The sequence below is a fragment of the Alligator mississippiensis genome, chromosome 5 (genome assembly GCF_030867095.1).
Source record: "Alligator mississippiensis isolate rAllMis1 chromosome 5, rAllMis1, whole genome shotgun sequence".
Lineage (NCBI taxonomy): Eukaryota > Metazoa > Chordata > Crocodylia > Alligatoridae > Alligator > Alligator mississippiensis.
Window position 1 is genome coordinate 117,539,939 of NC_081828.1, and position 14,091 is coordinate 117,554,029.

Genomic DNA, 14,091 nt, shown 5'->3' on the forward strand with positions numbered 1-14,091 from the left:
TATTTGTAACCTATTAATTATTTTAAGTAAGGCTGCTAACACCTCAAGTCCTCCGTCAGAAGTTTGTCCCAGAAATGGCTTGTGGAGTTTGACCTTGTAAATGAATCTTCTTGGCTAAGTTGTAAAAATTAAAATAACACCTTTTTTTTTTTTTTTAAGGAAATGGTAAATATAATTTTCTTGGAGACTTGATTCTTGTATTTATATTGAGGCAGCTTTATATTATTGATTTGATTTTTATTTTTAATCTCTAGGAAGAAAAAGACGGGATAGGAATAATTTTTCAAATTCTAATACTGTCTCCACATTCAGATTTGAATAAAGAGACTTCTTGAGGGGTGTTTCCTACTGTAACTGGTTAAATTCTTCCTGGATTCTTGCACTGCCAGCTTTGCAGATGAATGTGCTACTCTAATGCTACGTTGCATTAATTGCCATTGTAAGCAATGCTGTATACAATATCTTGATACTTGCATCAATTGCTAGTAGCTGTTTGTAGTGCTGGAAAAGACTGTTCTACTTCATAGATTTACCATTCCATAGATAAAGTTGAAACTGGATTTCTAGGCCTAATTAATTATATTTATAGAGGTCTCTAGGTTGATCCCATTGTACAATAGCAGACAACTCCTGCCTCAGACAGTTTACCTCTGATAATCCCAGTCCACCTGTACTTACATGTGTACAACTTCAGACCCAGGCACCACTTCTGAAAAGTGGCTAGGAAATCAAGTAAGACCATATCTGGGCTACAATTTTATTTTTTTTTTTGTAAATAAAAACAGCCAAGAGGGGTTTTTTGAGGGGAGGGGGGTTTGCTTGGAGAGCTTTTGCTCGGAGGACTCAAACAGCCTGAACTCCAGATTGGTTACTTCAGATTAAAAGTGAATGGGCAACTTGATCTAAACGCACAGAATTAATTACTGAAGCCTTTAGCCAGACCATTAGTTTGGGGTAGCATCCACTTGCCTCATTGTATCCTAAGCAGCGAATTGTGCCACAAGCTGTACAAATTTGCATTGGCTTTGCTCGAGGCATATTTTAAAATCCATTTAGTTATGTTAGTACAAAACTTGATCTACATGGAAGCTCTTAGCTAGAGTTGTTGAAAGGCTTGGGTTTAGGTAAAGAAAATTCAGCTTTAACTGAAAATATCAATTTCTTGACATGGAATTTACTTACTTTCACTAGTTGGTACAAGGATCCCTTACCCTCCACCTCAGCATCTCTCCTTAGGAGACACAATCAGAAGTAGTCCTACATGCCTGTAGAGGTCGGGAATTTCCTCTGCACAGCCCTATCTTGCATTGCATACCATCTATATCTACCATTTAAATATGCTGTAACGTTCTTAAGTCTATGATCCAACTTGAACAGGCGTGAGGAAATCTATGTAAACGACACCAGCTTATTGAATCATTGTTATATGCACCTGGGGATGCCCACAACTACACATTGCCATCTTCCTACTGTTAGCTTCTGGGCTACCATGTCCAGGCTACCTTAAATATACCCTTGCAACAGCCGACCACACCCTGAGAGTTAATGATATATTTAATCTATACTCCCCGTGCATAAACTAGATTGTTTTAATTCTTTTCTGGCCTGAAATTATGCATACTTTTGGAAATTGGTTTGTAGGTCCGTAGCTGATCAGAGCTCTTAACGTGTACAGTTGGGAAACAAAAAGCAGAAGTGATGGCAGTAAAAGCAAATGATGACCTGAGTCTTCGGAGACCTGAAGGCCGGAAGAGACTGTTATACAAGAGGTCAGACTGCATGATTTATCTCAAGTGACCAAATTTCATCCATCCACTCTTATAGTAAAGTCAGTATAAATTTAGAGTAAAAAAAAAATGTCCACTGTATCTTTGCTACACAACTTCACCAGTGCTGACACTGCAACAGTTTTCACTTCTGAACACTTAAATCTAGGCACCCCGCAAACATACATGTGAAGCTGGGGGAGGTGTTGCTTTTGCATAAAGGATTCAGCAACTATAGGAATGCGGTTTTACCCAGGCATCAAGTTAAATGTCTTATGAGCTTCCTTTGCTGCTTTTCTTGAATACTATAAGAGTATACTGCAGTTTTTTAAAAACAGGTTTTGGTTTTTGGTTGCCTCAAAGGTATAAAGCAACCGGGTTGCTACCTAGAATTACACTAATGTAGGCTGCTTTACACCAAGAACAAGCAGAAGTGACACCATAGTGACAGACAGGGCTCCAATTAAGCTAAAAGAAAAACCTTTCTGAATGTGGGAGTATTGCAGGTTTCAACTAAGACAAGGCATTAGTTGGTATATTAACCAGTTCACTGCAATATATAAGCAGCCTTATTTAAACTGCTTTTATAGCAGATTGCTTTTTAGAATCAACTTGTCAGGCATCAACTCCTCAGACCCAAAACGCTAGACAATTTTTTAACAGCCTGGCTGCATCCACATGAGTGCAGATGTTCAGTATGTGGCAATAGATGGGTGCTGCTGCTGCTTGTCCCTGGGGAAACAAACGGCCATGCTCGTGTGGTTGTGGCCCTTAAGTCTTTTTCTATTCACATATTACACCAATCCAATAATGATTGATCTCTGCCCATATCCCCACGTCTCTTCAGTTTCAAACCATACTCCATCGCAGTATAATGGGTGCTTTTGCCTTGGTATCATTTTACTAGTAGTAGTAGTAGTACTGTAACGATTCAGTAGATAGCATAAGTGCAGCACATCCATGCACTAGAAAGTCTTCAAATAAAGAAAAGGAATAGTTAGAATCTTGCTTGCTTTCTTTGATGACAAGAATGTGTAATCAAATTTCAGATGTGTATTACCTACAATCGTACCTGTATTTTTAAGCCTAATACCATGACTTTATTTTGCCAACCTTTAGGCTCTCAAGTAACATAGGAATAGACAGCCTTGTTAAAATTGGCAACAACAAAATTGGTATGGAACCTTACACTGCAGCAGTTCCTAAGAGCCTCATCTCAAACCAGACTCTTGAATGAAGTGCAGATAGAAATATATAGAAAGCGACCATCCCATCCTTCTGCAGCGCGACTGAACTCTCAAAGACGAGACAGAACTGGCTCATGTAACAAATGAGCAGCTGAGGATAACTGAGTAAAAAATACAATCTCATTGATGGAGTGCACAATTTACCTACCATTATCAGATACAAAGATAGATTTGATGAGTCTGTGTAGTCAGAAAAAGCTGTGAATGTGAAACAATATGTTGAAAAGAGCAAAAAATGTTTGACATTACAAATGCCACTGTTAGATTTTTTTTTTTTATAATTTGTCAATCAATCCAGACTGCCCTTTTCAGCCTGTCGCCAACTAACTTCATAAGCCTTTTTAGAACTATGCCTTATTATTATCCATGTTGACATAATAAAAGTGCATTGTTAAATGCAAGATAAGTATATTTAAAAAAAAAAAAAGTGAACTGCTAGCTAAGCTGTGGTACTTCGTGGACTTTGTTCAGGTCACTTCAAAGAAGTCAGCCCCCCTTTCCCTTCCCCCTGGGGCATAGGCACTCACAAAAATATTATTGCGGGCTTTTTTATTTCTCACCAAAAAAGATAAAACTCACTTATGTTCTCTTTTTCTTAAAATAGCTGCTTTCTTTTAGGACTTTTTTTATTTACTGTGTTATTGACAATGTTTTACAGTAAGGCCCTCTCTATGTGCAGGCATAATGATATGGTTACAGCAAAGTTTTCTGTTATCTGGTTACAAAGCACTAGAGTAGGGGTTGACAATGTCTTTGGGCAGCATGCCCAAAATAGTCCAACCATGGCTTGTAATATGGTGGCATGCCAGGGGCAGACAGCAGGGGAGCCACAAGAGGCCTGATCCTTGTTGTGGCAGCATAGCACCAGCTCCTTCCCCACCATCCACCGGCAACAAGCTGGCCCGGGGTTCCCTCAACCTTAGTGCAGCTGTTTGCAGTCTCCCCACTGTCTGCTGCAAGCAGCCCAAGCTCTGGCGGGCAGCAGGGGCCTGGCCAGAGCCCAGGTCGGCCGTTGCGGGCAGCAGAGACCTGCAAGTGACTGCACTGGGGTCCATGAAGCCGTGGCCTGGCTCGTTGCCGGTGGTGACTGCACATGCACCACAGGTGGATGGTGGGGAAGGGGCCAAGGCTGCACTGGCACAGGAAGGATCCACCCCAAGTCGTGCCACCAGACCCTGCCGGCTTGGGCTCTGGGAAGGCCCCTGCTGCCTGCCATGGAGCCTGGGTTGCTTGACAGGTAGTAGGAAGGCTGCAAGCAGCTGCACTGGGGTCCACAGAGCCCCAACCCAGCTCGTTGCCAGCGGTAGGTGCACACACACCTCTGGGCAGATGGTGGGGGAGCCACAAAGGGCCCAATCCTTGTTGTGACAGCTCAGCCCTGGCCCTTTTCTCGCTGTCTGCCCTGAGGTATGCGTGCCAAGCAAAATGACTTTGTGCCACGCTCTGGCACGTTGCTGACCCCTGGGCTAAACCAATGAACATAAGCTCCTCAAGTTAGGTGCTGCATCACATGTCACTCACACATCTGGATCCCCAGAATGGAATTCAGAACCTCTGCAGCTGTGTGAGCTCCCTGCATAGCTCACGGGTAGAGCTAGGTGCCTTTGAATGGATTCCAAAACAACCAGCATGTGAACTGGGAACCAGTCAACAGGAAAAGCTGAGGACAGGGCTGTCTGCCACCTTGCTGTGCTCTAGACTCTTGGCAAGGTATGGTGGCAGAAGTCAGGGCTCTTGCCTTGGCTCTAGAGATGCTTTGCTCTGGACTCCTGCCAAAAGCTGTTTCTATACAACTCAGCTGTACTGAGCAGGGGAGCCAAAGGCAGCCAGATGTGATGCTAGCCACATCCCTCCCTCATGCTGTTGGCTGGAAAATTGAGGTGGCTTAAATACACTAGCCCACATGGGCTGCTAAGCTTGGGAGAGCTGGCCTCAGTGTAGGGATTAGGCACCACACTCAAGGTTGCAGGGAGGTCCTTGCAGCCAGCCACTTGTGATCTAGCCCTCTTCTGAGGACAGAGACCTACAACTTTTCTTTAAAAGGATTGAACTGAGCTCATTCTTTTTACGTTGCAGACAAGCCAGCACCATCCACCTTTATATATAAGCCCAAGGGAGTTCAAGTCTGCACCTCCCCAGAGAGTGGCTGAATCATGCGGCTGGAGGCTGTTCTGGGTTACAGGCACTGTCACTCTCCCCCATGAAGCCAAACCTCTTTGCAGAAAACCATTTAAAATTTATTGTGCTAGAGAGCACAGACAGGACTATGATAATGTTACCTACAAAGCTCTACTGCCTCTGTGGAGAGAAAAGAGCCTGGGTTTCCAGAGCTAATTCTGTGTCTTATCCAAAAGCTCTTTGTAAAATACAGAAAACAATCCAAGAAGCAGAGACCAAAATGGTGGATGCCTCCTACCCCACAGACCATGCTCCATCTTGCAGTGACTCTTCAATTATTTTCTGGCTTACTGCCGGGTGGTTAGGGCACAGAGCTGTGTTGTGGGAGGTACAGGTTTTGTGCCCTGTGCTTCAGGAAGAACCAAACTTTGATCTTTCACGTCCCTGATGAGTGCTCTAGATATCGGTTACAATCAGGGAGCCAGGTTTTCTGTTTCTCGTGGAAAAATAGAGAAAAATATAGATTTTACTTTCTGCCCCAGGCAAACTCAGGTTTCCTATTTTATCGGAGAAACCCGCGGATTTTGCAGTTTTGCAAACAGCTCTCTGCAGGCTGGCAGAGTTTCAGCATGCAACCCCACACCACCACCCCCACTGCAGCCATGCGCGCGCAAAGGACACATCGCCAGGGCAGTGCGGAGCTCACAGCAGCAGGCAGCTTTTCTGCGCAGCCCTGCTGTTTTTTGCAGTGTTGGACTGCAGAAGCTCTGTGGGAGGGCAGCAGGGCGGGAGTCTGCAGTGGACCGTGCAGCTCCCACCCAGCGCGCAGGTCTGAGGAGGCACATGTTCCCAGGACTGCGTGCCACAACTGGGAGCCAGCGCCTCCCTCTGCCCGAGCCTGCAGCAGGCAGGCAGCAGGATGGGGAGCTGTGCTCTGCTCAACTTTAGCAGCCACCACCTCCTGCCAGGAGCAGGGGGTTGTGGATCCAGGTCCCTGGCTCCATAGCCCTGGCAGCTGGGGACCCCCTCCGGCAGGGCTAGGGGAGCAGGAGTTGTGGGTGGGGGTGCAAGGGGCACCAGCAGGACCGGGGGGGAGTTGTGGGGGGCCTTTCATTTTAATCACGGATTTTGGGGGTTTTATCATAGATTTTGCAACTTTTTTTTCAGGGAAAACCAGGATCTCTGGTTCTGATTCAAGCAAAGAGCAACACTCTTCTGCCAGACCTGATCTTAAGCAAGAAGCAGCCACAACTTAATTTTGTGGGGGCTCAGTCCTGTCAAGGTATAGTAGGAGAACTTAGAACACATCCTGCAGGCCACATCCGGCCTGCCAACTGATTGTGTCCATCCCGCATGTCAGTGGCTGCAAAGTTGTAGGATTCGGCCCATAGGGCACAGGCGCTTCTGGCTGCTGCATTATGCAAGGTGGGCATGCCTCAACCCCATCCACAGCTTATCCCAGCTCCTGGCCCGTGCACTGGAAGCAGCAGTGGGTGCATGCTGGCATCAGCTGTGGATGCTGCCTGCAGCTTCCCGCCGGCGATCAGGGCAACTGCCTGGCCCCCTCCAATCTACCCACAGACCCTGCTTGACCCCTCCCACTCCAAGCTCCCACAGGCTGCTTGCGCCCCCCGTCCCCCAATTCTCCCAAGCTCAATATGCCACCAAGCAAACACAAAATTGCTTAGTGGAGTATATTTCTTTTCAGCTTCTCAGCCTCTTGTGGGCTAAGATCAAGCGTAGTTTGTTGCACTGGTCTGATACCTGAGCAGAAATGCATTTAAAAATGGCACTGTGGAGTGGAGAGTGCACCCCTGTCTATGTGTGGACAGGACTCCCTACAAGAGCCTCATAGCTAGCTTCCCATGAGAGGATCTCAGCTACGACTTTATGGAAATGGGAGGCTCCTCCCTAGCTTGCTCCTGCGGTCATACGGCTAAGGGCAAGCGAAACTCAGGGGCATCTGAACCCCAAGCCTCTGGGCTTGGGCCTGCACGTAGGAGGCCTGCCAAAGGATTTGGAAGTATCTGCAGCCCAAGCCTGGGAAGTCTGGAGTGGAGGATACTTGCTGATAGTAGAGCCACATAAGATTTTTGAATGATTCAAAGGATTCGGAACTGATCTGGCTAATTTGACCTGGTACGCGAAGTTTTCCAAAACATAAAAAAAATATATATATATTCCTTTTCTCATGGCTAGCAGACAAAGCTGAGTGAACTGAATAATTGCATTTAGTCAGAGGGGAGGCATAGCCATTTAAATATTTTTGTATTTATTTAGTAAATATAAAATGCAGTGAAAAGGAGATACTGCATCCAATTTTAATTTTTTTGCTAAAAAAAGTTAAAAGCTCATACATATGTTAAGCCACTTCACATGTTTTTTGTGGGTTTTTCTGTTTTGCGAGGAAACAGCATTAGGGAAAAACTAGACACAAAATTCAGAGTTTGTTTTGCAACATCTTTTCCTGGGTCAGCTACCAAAAGATAGAAGAGAGATTGGACAAGCTTTCAGGCACAAAGCAATATGATAATATTGCATTTGTCCTCATCTGGTATCTGGCAAGCAGGATGTGTTTTAAGTATTCCTGTTCTAAGTATTCCTACTATACCTTGACTGGTCTGAACCCCTCACAAAATTCAGTTGAGTACTAAGTTTTATCTGGGTCCCCCTTTGTGCTTTTTAACATAGACCTCCTCAGCTAATAGTGTTGCACTTTCACAGACCTGAAGTCGAGTTATAATTTCACTGAAAACTGCATTTGCTGAATATGTGCAAGACTTTTCATTTAGGGGCATATCCTTTAAAAAAAGGTTGCTAGAGTAGCAAAGACTCTACTTAACTTTACACTGACTTTATGAATTTTAAAGCTGGAGAAGAGAAGACTCAGAGGGGACTTGATGGCAGCCTATGAGTATATTAGGGGTGTACATCAGGGCCTGGGGGAGCATCTGTTCACCAAGGCCCCCCCCCCCCCCCCCCCCCCCCCCCCCCCCCCCAGGGAAAGGCAAGAAACAGTGGGCACAAACTGATTGCGGATCGCTTCAGACTGGACATAAGGAAAAATGTCTTTACAAGTCGAGTGCCAAGGGGGCCCCCAGAGGTGATACAGTCACCCACCCTGACGATCTTCAAAAAGCATCTTGATGCTCTCCTTGCTGGGGTCATCTGATCCCAGCAGTCTTTCCTGCCCAAGGGCATGAGGGCTGGACCCGATGATCTATGAATCTATGAAAAGCTAAAATTTCTGCCAACTATCTAGTCCAATAAAAGTAATTAAAAAAACTAAATTCTTGCTGCTTAGGTATTCCCTGAACCACCAGGGGTATAATAGTAGCAGAGGCAAAAGACCAGTCAAATGCAGTAGTGGGAAGGGGGGAAAGAGAGAACAAGGAGATCAATCTGTAACTGACTGTGAACAATCAATTGAGATAACCCACTACCTTCGGACCAGCCGGAAAAATTTTCTGGCTTAGAACTTATTTATGCCTCTAGGATTTATATCTTTTTCAGGTCATGGTAATTTTTCGGAGTGTATATCTGTAAGTTAAAAGGGATGATACACATTACATTGTCCTCCGTGATCTCAGTGTGATGGACGTGACACTCCAGCAAACAAAGGGAGCAAATTACGGGGGGAATAGCACAGCCACCGGGAATCAGTTCTGCAGTGCTGCATGCTGGGAAACCAGTATGCAAACTATGTGATTTAGCTCCCCCCGTCTCATATTTGCAGGAATGGGATTGGCGCCTGATCCCGGATCACGTGACTTTCCTAAACACCCTGATGGCCCTGGGGTGTACGTAGGGCTGCAGGCCCACCTTTGGGTGTCTCTGGTGCAGGAGCAGGCTGCACCTCTGCAGCAGCAGGCTGCACCTCTGCAGCTTCTGCTGCCCCCTCCTATATATGCAGATACCTGTTTATGCTCTGTAGCCTCCAATCCAGACACTGGATCCCACTATCTGTGCTGCATGCTGGGGGAGAGAAACATGTGCCCCAGTTTCATAGGTTCATAGTTGTTAGGGGCTGGAAGGGACCTTACAGATCATGGGGTCCAGCCCCCCCTGCACTTGGGCAGGAAAGACTGGTGGGATCAGATGCCCCCAGCAAGCCGGGCATCAAGATGTTTCGGTTTTGATTGACATGCATTTTAAATAATCTCAAATAGGATGCAGCTTTAACATTTCCATCTCATTATGAGGTAGCAAGTAAGACATTGCAAAGAACTTCTAGCTTCCCTGATGACAAGCACTACAAAAAAAATCTTTAAACAATGCACTTTTTCAATCTTTGTTTTTATTCTTTATTGTTTAGTCTTTCTTTCACAATTCTTAGACCTTACAGTGATGAAGATGACGATGACAACAGTAATTGTATCATTATTACTGTTGCAGTCATCATTATCTTATCATCATCATCAGTTTGACTTTTAGTACAGTTTCGATCAAAAATTAAACACCTCTTCCCTACACTGGCTTCCAGGAATTGTGTATTGTGGGGATATCCCTGCTATTTCATTCCTTAGGGCAGAGGGGCTGAAGCCTGCCTCTTCTGTCTCTCTCTCCCAAGCAACTTTAATTTTTTTCTGTTCTCTCATCTTTCTTCTGCAGACAGTGGAAGATTGGAGGTTTCTCCCTGAAGTCTATGCTCCCCAGCCTGGGGACCTACTTGCCACAACGCCTTTGTACTCCATTTCCAGTGTTGTCACTTCTCACAGCTCTTGTAATATTTGGCATTTTTCTCTAACACCTCAGCTTCTGGAGTCATGTGAATAAATAGGAGTCTGTGCCTTAACTAAGGGGGGGGGCAGGGTTTCTAGCCATCATGACTTCAGAGACAAACTTGGAAAGGTGACCTAAGTGCACGTGCGTGTGCATGTAGAATTTCAAAACTTCAACGCTGGAGCACAACATTTTTAAAATACCTAATGATGAGTAAGCCAATCTTATAATTTCTCTGGGGATTGATTTATGATTTCTAAATATTTGGAGTTGGCAAGGCCACTTCTTTGTGCCTCACACCTCCAGAATTCTCTCCAGCAGGACACTCTTTCTGGACAGGAGATTTTTTTTTTTTAAGTTTGTTACAACACGAAAATGAGTTTCATATATAATGACCATCATCTTATTGAATTAAGACAGACCATAAAAGAGCAAACATAAATGTACCTCGGTGGGAGAAGTGGGGGAAAACCCAATTAAAATAGGATCAGTGCTATGTAGAAAAAGGATACAAGCAGCAATGTAATTTCATGTGAGATGCAGCACAAAACTTGAAGATGACAACACAGGATGGAGCTAGAAGTTAAAAAATAAAAGGGGAAAAGAAAGAGGTATGCATACATGATACGATCCAACAGGATGTAATCACTTCAAGTTTAAATGGCTTTTGAACACATTCACCTAAAAGAGTTAATATTGCTTTGCTGGTCTCTATGTTATACAGGCATTTCTAATGATTGGCATGAATACAATTACTTATAAGTACCTTAATTCACAGAAATGTAATAAATTGTTTGTGGCCAGCAGGAAAAGTAATATGTCCAACACTGAAAGACTATTAAGTGTAATGGAAGTGATAATTACCCAGTTTTATATTTATTTAAACCTTTTTCTGCTCCTGTTCACCAAGAAAGATATTCATACATTACAGGGCAGCCATTCCTGTTATCATTGTTCTTTATCATTACAAAATGTATACATTTTCATGTTTCTTTTTTCCTTCTTTTTTTTAACTTAGTTATTAAAGGGTCAGCTATAGTTCTTAATTTGAGTAGGATTTTTCCCTCCTCGGAATCAATTGAAGGGGACCAAAAACGTCAGTTTATAACAGATCTTTATAACAGATCTTTTACCATAGAAGAATTAACTGAATATCTAGAGTCCATTGTTCCCTTGTTGGTGACTAGGAAGATACCCAGAACAGGGGAATGCTTTGGAGTAGAATCCCTATTAAACTGTGCTGATCTTTTTCATAAGGAAAAGATTCAGGGGATAGAGGTTGGTATTACTGCATCTGTGCTTTACTGTACTATTCCAGTACCAGTAGCTTCAGCCAGGAGGTCCAATAGGCCTCCGTTTTAGCTTTTAACACATTTTAACAATTGAGCCCAGATCCTTTGTTTACATCAGCATTGTTCCATTCACCTCAAATATTGCTATTATTTGTATTAACTTAGCACCAAGAGGCCTCACTCAAGGACCACTGTGTGCTAGTTACAGCGTTAATAAATAGCAAGAAACAGTCCGAGCCCTAAAGAGGTTGCAGTCAGTGATGTTGTTTGGATCTGCATCAGCTGAGGCCCTTGGGTAATACACGAAGTAAAGAGCTGGATTCTTTTTATAGTGTGACATATAAAGGGTCTATTTTGGAAGTACTGCACTTTATTTAAAAACACATTGAGAGTGAGACGACTTGTCATATGGATTTTTATTATCTAGACATCTGGAAAGATATCTCGTATAACATTGCCAGCAGTCCTTGCCCCTGAGACAGATTAAGGCTCAATTTTTCTCTTGTGAAAGGTCTGAATGTTAGTCTTTAAAAAGGTAACCATATGGTACTTAATTTTATAGCGTTCGAGCATTCCGATTTTTCTGGAAGAGAAACCTCTTCAGTGTATAGAGTTGCAAATATGTTTTTCTGTTGCCTGTTGCACTGTAACACTTACCATAAGATTTAGTTTCTTTTTTCTATTTTAAAATCACTTCCTGCTCTGTGCATCGTTCGTATATTTAAATGCTAAGATTTTTTTCTTAGGGAGTTTATCTTGAAGAAATCTCTTAGCTTCTCGAAACGGAGGAAGCATCAGCCTGAGGAAGGGTATTTATACCCGAAAGCTTGTAAAGAAGAATTTTTCCAATGATTTGAGTGGGCCTAATAAAAGATATTATATTTACCCAAAGAACCTTGTCTGCCTATGTCCTTAGACCAACATGGCTACAACCTATACCCCTGAGTCAATGAGGCCAGAATTTCATGGAAGATTTCCACATTGAAATCCAGGGTTTTACAACATTGTGCCATAAACACCTACTACAGTAGTTATCTGTTCTAATCCCTTTACAGTTGCCTTAAGCCCTAATGAATCCCCTTCCATAAGGAACCCAAACAAAAGGGCATTATTTAAGGACAAGACTGGGAGAATGGTTATGTGGAGGTATACCACTCAATTTATCAGCAGGGTTTGAGCTTTAAACATGTAATCTGACACCAGAGATACTTACTACTTGAGATTCTTTGCACAAAAAAAGGCAATAGTCACATCAGCTGGCAGCACAGCAGTAGTAGCTTGTTATCTATGTGGACTGGAATGAACACAGAAGTATTCCCATCCCTTCATGCAGGCAATGGAGACCTGCCCACAGAGAGGATATTTTAGTCCACTTAACACTTATCCAACACAGGTTGGATAAGTGCCGATAGTCTGTCATCAGCTCTGGTTGTCCTATTAGCTTTTGCACATGTTCTAATTTGGTGAGATTTTTACTCCTAAATAAAGTTAAATTAATGTACAGCAAATTTCTCTCTTTGTGGTATATTTGCATATCATCTGAAAACGCTGCCAAATACATTGAAAATTAAATTTGAGTTTAGCAATCTGCCTGTTTATATTGCCTGTTGCAAAAGTTAGATTTATACTGTGCAATTCATGTACACTACACAACAATTATTTGACCTAAATTATTCAAGTTCAATTCCTAATTAGAGTTGTAACTGGGAAACTGATGGTTTTAAGCTAGGGCTAACACTTATTTTTTTTTCTTAATTTTTTATTGGGGTTGATACTGGTTATCCAAAAGGAAATACAAGCTAACCAATAGCACAGGGTAATAATGTTACAGTCAAATATAGAAGTCCAAATTGGGGTTTAGGAAATGTTTGAAGATCCAAACTAAAAATCTTCTTTTGTATTGCTTTGCACTACCATAGCTTTAGCACCAATCAATTTACAGAATACAGATGCTATGGCTTTATCTACTTTCAAACATAGGTCATGCTTGGTGAAAACTAGTTAAGGATGCTAACTAGTAACCGTGAACAACTCAGAAACCAGACGTGAAGGAAATGTATCACAGGCATGGCCACATGATAGCTCCATTCAACAGCTGGTAACAGCAACTGCTGTTTTCTGCCATTAAGTTCTTGCAGCAAGTTTGGTAATAACCGAGACAGCATAAAGCTTCCTGAATCTTGGAGGGAATTCTATATAATAGACATAGCAAAGAGAATATAATGCATTTTTTTCTAGCAGGAGCTGGCTGGAGTACTAATTCTGTATAAGCAGATTGAAATACTTATAATAAAAGTACTGAATGAGAGTATAGTAAGAGAAACACTGCTAAACTATTTATGTAGGGAGATCACTATTCACCAATTGTAGCCAGTGTGGTTGTGTAAAAATGATTCTCCTCAACAAACGAGTGGATTTGACAAAGGCATACAACACACAAAACTGCAAAACAAAGAGAAGCTGAATATGTTCTTCTAAAGTCCTAAAAAGGATTCTCTTCAAGACCTGTTTATTTAAGAGGAAAAAAAAAAGGGGGGGGGGTTGCAAAGGATTACACAACAGGAATGCAACAAGCTGGAGAGAGGAGTAGCTAGAAAACAGAATAAAGTTTAGATTGCAAGAGAAGAAAATTAAGGTGCTTTCTGGGAGAAGGAGATGAAACACAAACATGCACTGTAAAATAATTGAATGAATTAACTCTTATGAAGATAACAAGTAAATGTAATAATCCTTCTTCACACCCTGGAAACGATGTAGGTTTTCTTAAACGTTTATATAGCACTGTAAATGTATACAGTGCTTTGCAGAGGGAAGTTGTGCATAAAACATAGTCTTCTCCCAGAAAAATGTTTCAGTTATATCCTAGAAATCAGATGTGCCAGGTACTGTACAAAACACAGAAAATCCTCTGTCCCTGTGCTGAGACATAAGAAACTAAATTGAGAC